Source organism: Cibotium barometz, chromosome 40, assembly GCF_041138505.1.
Source record: "Cibotium barometz isolate CiBa-2024 chromosome 40, ASM4113850v1, whole genome shotgun sequence".
Lineage (NCBI taxonomy): Eukaryota > Viridiplantae > Streptophyta > Polypodiopsida > Cyatheales > Cibotiaceae > Cibotium > Cibotium barometz.
In genome coordinates this window covers 42,895,780-42,903,844 of record NC_141085.1, presented here as the reverse complement: position 1 = coordinate 42,903,844, position 8,065 = coordinate 42,895,780, and positions in this window count along the sequence as shown.

The window sequence follows — 8,065 nt, the reverse complement described above, 5'->3', positions numbered from 1 at the left end:
AATATGGACACTATGAAAAAGATTACTGGAAGAAGCAAGTTGATTTAAAAGGAAGATCAGCCACTTTTGCTCGTGATGAAGGAAGCTCTCATGGATTCTCTAATGAAAATTCTCTACTCTCCATTGAGGAGATTACTCAAGCCAATAGTGTGGATATTGGAATGAAAGAAGAACCATGGTGGATTGATAGTGGGGAAGCTCCCACATGACTTCTCATGCCGAATATTTCTCTAAGCTAGATTCTACTCATGATGGTAATATTTACACTGCAGATAGTACTCCTAATGCTATCACAGGTAAAGGAGATATACATGTTCAGCTCAACACAAGGCTGAAAAGGAAACTTGGAGATGTTCTCTTGGTACCCTCACTTACCAAGAACCTACTCTCATTTGGAGCTATGACAGAAAAAGGATTCAAAGTGGAGTTTGAAGGCCAGCAATGTCTTATTAAAGATGCAAAAGATCACTACAAGGTAGTAGCCAAAGGAAAGAAGATCACTACAAGGTAGTAGCCAAAGGAAAGAAGCATGGAAAACTTTTCAAACTTGATGGATCACCTTCAGCATTTGCAGCCATACAAGATGAAAGATTAGCCTCTCTTTCTCCTACCGAACTATGGCATAAAAGGTATGGACACTTGAATTTCAATAGCATGTGTATGTTGAAGAATCACAGCATGGTTTTGGGCATACCATCTCTACAAAGGATTGGCAAAGTGTGTGAGGCATGTTGCATTGGAAAGCAATCAAGAACTAGATTCTCAAGAAGTACAACTAAATCAAGAGGGATCCTTGATCTCATTCATGCAGATGTATGTGAATCAGGCCATAACCTTCAATAGGTGGACATACATACTATGTTAGTTTCATTGGTGATTTTTCCAGATATACTCGGGTATTCTTCATGAAATCAAAGGATGAAGTATTTGATATTTTCAAGCATTCTCATATCATGGTTGAGACTATGACAGGTAGAAGATTCAAGCTTCTAAGATCTGATAATGGAGGGGAGTTCTTATCAAATGAATTCAGCAACAAGTACCTTCTACAACATGGGATACGAAGGTAGCCTTCTTGCAGCCACACACCTCAGCAAAATGGTGTGGCAGAGAGGAAGAATCGAACACTCTTTGAGGGAGCAAGATGTATGCTAAAGGATAAGCAACTTGCTAACTACTATAGGGCTGAAGCAGTCAATACTGCTTGCTACTTGATGAACTGGTCACCTACAAAAGTGTTGAAAGGCATTACACCATATGAAGCATTCTATGGAACCAAGCCTCAGGTATATCATTTAAGAGTGTTTGGATGTTTAGCTTTTGCTCATATTCCTGATGCAAAAAGGAAGAAAATTGATGATAAATCAAGAAAATGTGTATTTGTTGGATATAGTAGTGTGAGTAAAGCCTACAAGCTTTATGATCCAATCAAGAGAGAAACTTTTGTCTCAAGAGATGTCATATTTGATGAGAATGCAAGCTAGAAATTAGCTTAGTTTTCAGATTTGGATGCATCTTCTTCCACATCTATCAAAGCACAAGTGCCAGGTTCTATAGAAGATGTTACTATTGAAGAATTGGAGGAAGAAGATGAAGAGCATCAAGTAGCTTTAAGGAGGTCTACAAGGGATAGAAGGCAACCCCAAAGATTGACCTATCATAGAGGTAATAAATCAGATTTTGAGCAATGCAATTTTGCCTTTCTTACATCAGTTTTGAACCTACTGTACATATAAGGATGCATGTGGTAAAAAGGAATGGACGGATGCTATGGATAAGGAGATGAATGCCTTACATAAGAATGACACTTGGGATTTGTGTCAACTCCCACCCAACAAACAAGCAATTGGTTGTAAATGGATCTACAAGCTGAAATTTAATAAGGAAGGTCACATTGATAGGCATAAAGCAAGGTTGGTTGCTAAAGGTTTTGCTCAAGAATATGGTATTGATTATGAAGAAACATATGCTCCTGTAGCCAAGATGAGCTCCATTAGGTTGTTGCTCTCTTTGGCTACTCTTCACAAATGGAAATTGTGGCAAATGGATGTCAACAATGCCTTTCTCAATGGGCAGCTTGAGGAAGAAGTCTATATGAAGCAACCAGAGGGATATGTTGCTGCAGGTCAAGAGCATTTGGTATGCAAGCTGAAAAAGAGCTTGTATGGATTGAAGTAAGCTCCACAAGCTTGGTATGGAAGAATAGATAACCACCTCAAATCTCAAGGATTTTCCAAGAGTAATGTTGACCATACTCTCTGCTACAAGATTAGAGGGGATGATATTGTTATTGTTTTACTTTATGTGGATGATTTGATTTTAACAGGAAGCAATGATGCTTTAGTGGTGGATGTGAAGTCCAAACTCTCTCATGAGTTTGAAATGAAAGACCTTGGATACTTGCATTATATTCTTGGTCTTGAAATCAATCGAATGAAGTCAGGTGACATATTCATTATATTCTTGGTCTTGAAATCAATCGAATGAAGTCAGGTGACATATTCATTTCACAACAAAAATATCTTCAATCCATCCTTGAAAGATATAGTATGACTAACTCCAAACCTATTTCTACACCCATGGAATCATCCCTCAAGCTTACGAAGGATGAAAATGGTGTTCTTTGTGATGCTATAGTGTATAGACAGCTCATTGGTTCTCTCATTTACTTGACTATCACACGACCTGATATTTGTTTTACTGTAAATTCACTTGCTCAGTTTATGCAAAGCCCAAAGATGTCTCATTGGGTTGCATGCAAAATAATTCTACGATACTTGAAAGGTACTCAACATTGGGGTATCTTATATGTAGGTGATAAGCTGAATTTACATGGTTTTAGTGACTCTGATTATGCTGCAGACTTGGTTTCTAGAAAGAGCATTAGTGGTGATGCTTTCTTTCTTGGAAATGGAGCAATTTCTTGGTGTTCAAAGAAACAAAATACTGTTAGTCTCTCATCTACAGAGGTTGAATACAAAGCTTTGACTACCTCAGCTTGTGAAGCTATATGGTTAAAGAGATGCTTGCAAGAACTTGGTTTTTATGGATCTTGTGATCCCACTCTTATCTTTTGTGACAATACATCAGCTGAATCTTTGGCAAAGAATCCTATCTTGCATCAACGCACTAAGCATATCGAGGTTCGAGAGCACTTTATCAGAGAGAAAGTGCATGATGGTGATATAGTGTTGCATCATTGCAATACTAAGGAAAATGTTGCTGATATTTTTACTAAGGCTCTAGGCAAAGAGCTCTTCTTCAAGCATCGAGCAGGACTTGGCATGATGGAGCTTCCCTTAAGGGCAGGAGTTTGAGAAGTAAGGGAAGGCTCATCATGGAAGGCTTCAATGTCTTTCTATCATTGATTCGCTATTTAGATTTCTTTTTCATTTCATTTGTTTCAGAGTTGTATTCCAAGATGTTCAGAGATAATGTTGAACTTGAGGGAAGGTGTTAAAGTATGCAAGCTCAATACAATCTCTTCACAAAGGTTGATTGAGCAAAGTCAAGGTTGATACCTTGAAGGTGATATGTTGTAATGTACATGCCTAAGTTCATAGAATTGACTTTGGATGTACCTTTGATAGCACACATCACGTGTGCATGGTTGGTGAAAGAGACTCCTTCAATCAAGGAGAAAAATTCTGGATGCTAACTTTGCTGTATGCAGGTTTGAAGTATTAATATCTCTCAATCCACCCGTTAAATTTTGGAGCAGTTAAGAGATGAATTGTTCCTCTCTTTATGGAAAACAACCTCACCGTTGGGATCTTCTAGATTAGATTTCTAGAATGATATATACAGCCTGCAAGTTAGCTATCTACCTACCTGCAGAATTCTGGACTGCACCTACCTACCTACTCAGTGACCTCAATAACTAAAGAAGATTGATCCTCCAGCTCATGGAGCATGAAGAATAGTTGTTCCCCATATTATGGAGCATCTACCTACAAAAGGATTGGTCATGGTTCACTCACAAGGGTGAGATACATCAGTTCTTCTACAGTTGCAGTTTGCAGTCCTGGACATAGTTGGAGAGTGAGACACACACATACTGTGTAGTGTTGAGAGTGTAGTGTGGTACTGATTGTAGCCAACACTCTTGCTATTGTATGCATTGACATATCAGAGCTTATTGAGCCTCTTGGTATTAGTTTTGGGTTTGGGGATTAGCCCATGATTTGTACGTAGTCGTCATTGCTACTCTACTCCATTGAATAAAAGTGCAGTATTGTTTCTTCCATATTGGAATTGTCTTGTTGATTGAGAACGTGTCTCATTTATTCTCCATCTCCAATTCTTTTCATCTTATTCTCTCTTGTGTATGTGTATTTGCTTGCAAGGAACTCAAGCTCTCCCTCTCCCCCACATTCTCTTTATGGTATCAGAGCTCCAATTTGTGTGAGAGCTAAGAAGGCAAGCAAGAGGCAAGAACAAAGCAATTAGTGAGATCAATCTGATCTATTGTAGTACACATGACAATGTGGCAAGATCTTTTCCCTAAAGCCTTATAACGTCAAAAGTTTGAGGCCTTCCACAAAGCTTTGGGCCTCATCCCTTTCAGAGACTAATCTGTAATCTCTTTACCCATGACCATCTAGGTGTGAACAGACACCTTAGGGTTAGCTAGCATACAAGCAATCTAATCCATTATTTAGAGTTATTGCTCATTTGTACTTTCTCTTTTGTAGTATAGAAAGCTTCATCTCTCTCTTCTTTGAGCTAGCCATTGTCTCTCACACTCTACACCCCTGTTTAGAGTTGCTGCTCATTTATACTTTCTCTTTTGTACTGTAGAAAGCTTCATCTCTCTCCTCTTTGAGCTAGCCATTATCTCTCACACTCTACACCCTTGTGTTCTTGTCATTGAGCATTGTGTGTGTGTGTGTGTGTGTGTGTGTGTGTGTGTGTGTGTGTGTGTGTGTGAGAGAGAGTTCAGCCCTATTGTGAGCTAACAATGGTAACTCTTGGTCTTCAAGGTGGTACTAGAGCCCCAATTCATGGTCCTGATCCACTTCCTTCTATGCTTAGTCAGAGGGGGGTGTTAGAGGTGCAAATCTCACATGGGTGGTGAAGATTACAAGATGGGAATAGGGATACTAAGTAATCCTACATGCAAAGCAATGTGGAAGAATGGAGGGCTAGTTAGGCAAAGTGGGGGCTTGTCTTAGCATACCATTTTCTATGTTACATGCCCATAAAAATGTGTCCCGAGGGATTCAGCAATATCTTAATGGTATCATGTGAGTGTAAGGGAGGGGGGTTTTTGGAAGGGGGACTTAAGCTTATAAGTTAGGGGTGAGGTAGGGGGTGAGGGGGATTTATGGTGGCAGGGGGAGGGGGGAGGGGGGGGAACAAGGGAGCAGGGAAGAATGAAAGTAGGGGTTTCGTTTCTTGTAGTTTACAATATGTGATCTAGTGGTGTAGTTTAAAAAGTTGATTAGTTTACTACTCTTTTAAGCTAACCACACATGGAACAATTTTTGGAGAGTACATGTAGGTCTTTGTGCTTCTAGCACTTATATCCATGCTACTTACATGAGCTACAACTTGTCACATGTATAACATCAATATCAGCTATTTAACCTTAAATAGGGGTACTTAAATTTCATAATTGGGACTCATGCTTAGAAAGGGGTATAGTTTATTTTTTAGAGAAACTTAAATAGGGGGTTTTTATGAGTCTCATGCATGCAGGTAACGTCCCCTTTCTATAGAAAGTGAATTCTGCGAGAGATGTGGGTGCCTCCAAAGTTACTAGGCAACTGTAGAAAGTACGTTATGCACATATATTGGGGCCAATCATGGTAACTCTTGGTTTCCAAGTGTTATGAGAATATATTTTTAATCCCTCTTAAAAATATTATTCCACCCACTTAAATAATTTGGGAACGCGTGGATTGTTTTTGTGTTATGCCAAATTATGTTAATATCATGGATGATGTCTAAACATATTAATATGTTTGCTGCACATTGACATATGCTTGGGTCTCCAAGGTTACTAGTAGTGACTATAGAAAGCACGCTAGGCACATATGTTGGCAAGCCATGGGTAACAACTTTTGGTTTCCTTCCAAGTGTTATGAGAATGTATTTTAATCCCTCTTAAAAATATTATTCCACCCACTTAAATAATTTGGGGACACCCCAATTGTTTTTACATCATGCCAAATTATGATAATATCGTGGGTGATGTCATAAAAATATTAATACATTTGGTGGACATTAATGTATGCTTGGGGCCTCTAGTGTTTTGTTACAGTTAGTTTGTATGGTAGGGTGATTCCTGGAGTGCTTATGTGTCTGATGAACATATATGTGGTAGTGGTTTGTTTGCCTATAGACTATGTTGAATTTACCAAATTTATTTGTTAGATCTTTTATAGGTAAGGAGGACAGATTGAGGCGGATGCACATGAAGAATTGTTTTGGAAGACATTCACAATTTTGAGCAAGGCGGATGCACATAAAGAATTATTTTGGAAGATATTCACAATTTTTTACAAGCTTCTGCACATTATTTTATTTATTTTCATAAGCTTAGACTCGAAGCATAGACTTTGGTAATATTTACTTTTTAATATTTTGTAAAGCTGAAAATCATTCCCCTAGCCTCAAGTAATTTGATAAAAATAGAGCTAATAAGGTGGTACACTTTCTACCAGTTGCATTGGTTGCTACCACACTTGAAGACAACCAATATTAGTGCATTTAATATCATCATAAGATATATTTATCAATTTATCTAGTGCCTTTTAGATATAATAAATGTGAAACAAGATTAAACAACCATGTTTTGATTCTCTAACTCTGCATAAAAGTGGTTCACAACCAGTTGTAAACCATTGTCCAGGACACAGGTTTTCAGTCCACCTTAGCATGCTTTCACCCTTATGGCATTGAATATACAAAAATACTCGTGTGGAGATAGGCTACACATGAGGGGGGAAGCTTATACCCACTGTCGGTGTCATGTGAGCTAAGTATTTTTATGTGTTTTCATGTGTATTCACAAGCTTGATTTTTATTGAATATGATTTATGTTCAATGGTTTATTAAATAATTTGCTTGACAAATTGATTCCACAAATACCTAGATGAAGATTCTTGTATCAAAGCATGGGTTAGGTCAATTTGTGGAAGAGATTGAAAGAGATGGAAGCAAATTGAAGATTTAAAGCTTAAGAATTGAAGACTATGTTATTTAAACCATTGGGTAAAGAATGTTATTTAAAGCTTAAGAATTGAAGACTATGTTATTTAAACCATTGGGTAAAGAATGTTATTTAAAGCTAAAGAATTGATAACTATGTTATTTTAACCATTGAGTATGAGCGAAATGGTAAAGAAGGGTGTAAAATCACCTTCTTCCCCAAAATCACTTTTCTCTTCTCTTATGCTCTTCAAAGTCGGAAGCTATGGATGTGATTTGCAAGATTTGATAATTGCTAAACCACTCACCAAGCCCTAGAATGATCTACTTCAACTCCATCATAAAACCAATGGTGCATGGCAACTAAAAAACATCCTCCTTACTTAGAGATTTTCCAGTTTAAGCAAGCATGGGAAAAACTTAAGCAAGCTTAGGCAAAATTAAGCCTAAATTGGGAGTCATGCTAGCATTTAAAAAGCCTAAATTTTAGAATTAGGAGTCATGCCTGTTTTAAGCCCCAAAAATGCATAAATTACCCTTAAAATCTAGAAAAAAATCCAAAGAAATCTAAAAAACTCAAAAAAATGTTCAACTTTTGGAATCATAATTTTAGTTTTTTAGGAGCAAGCAAAGTGAAGTAAAAAATTTTGACCACATTTTGGTCTTTGCTCAAGACTCTTGAACTCACATGGTCTCTATCAAAAAATTGTGTAAAGCAAGACTCAAACCTTCATACAAAGTGTTTTCTCCATTTTAATATATATTTGAGATGTTTCGTGAGTATTTAGATAAGGCAATTTATGTTCTTTATGTTTATTTACAAAAATATTGATAGCACCTTTATTTACAAAAATATTGATATTTTTGTTTCTTTACAAAAATATTGATAGCACCTTTATGTTTGCACCAC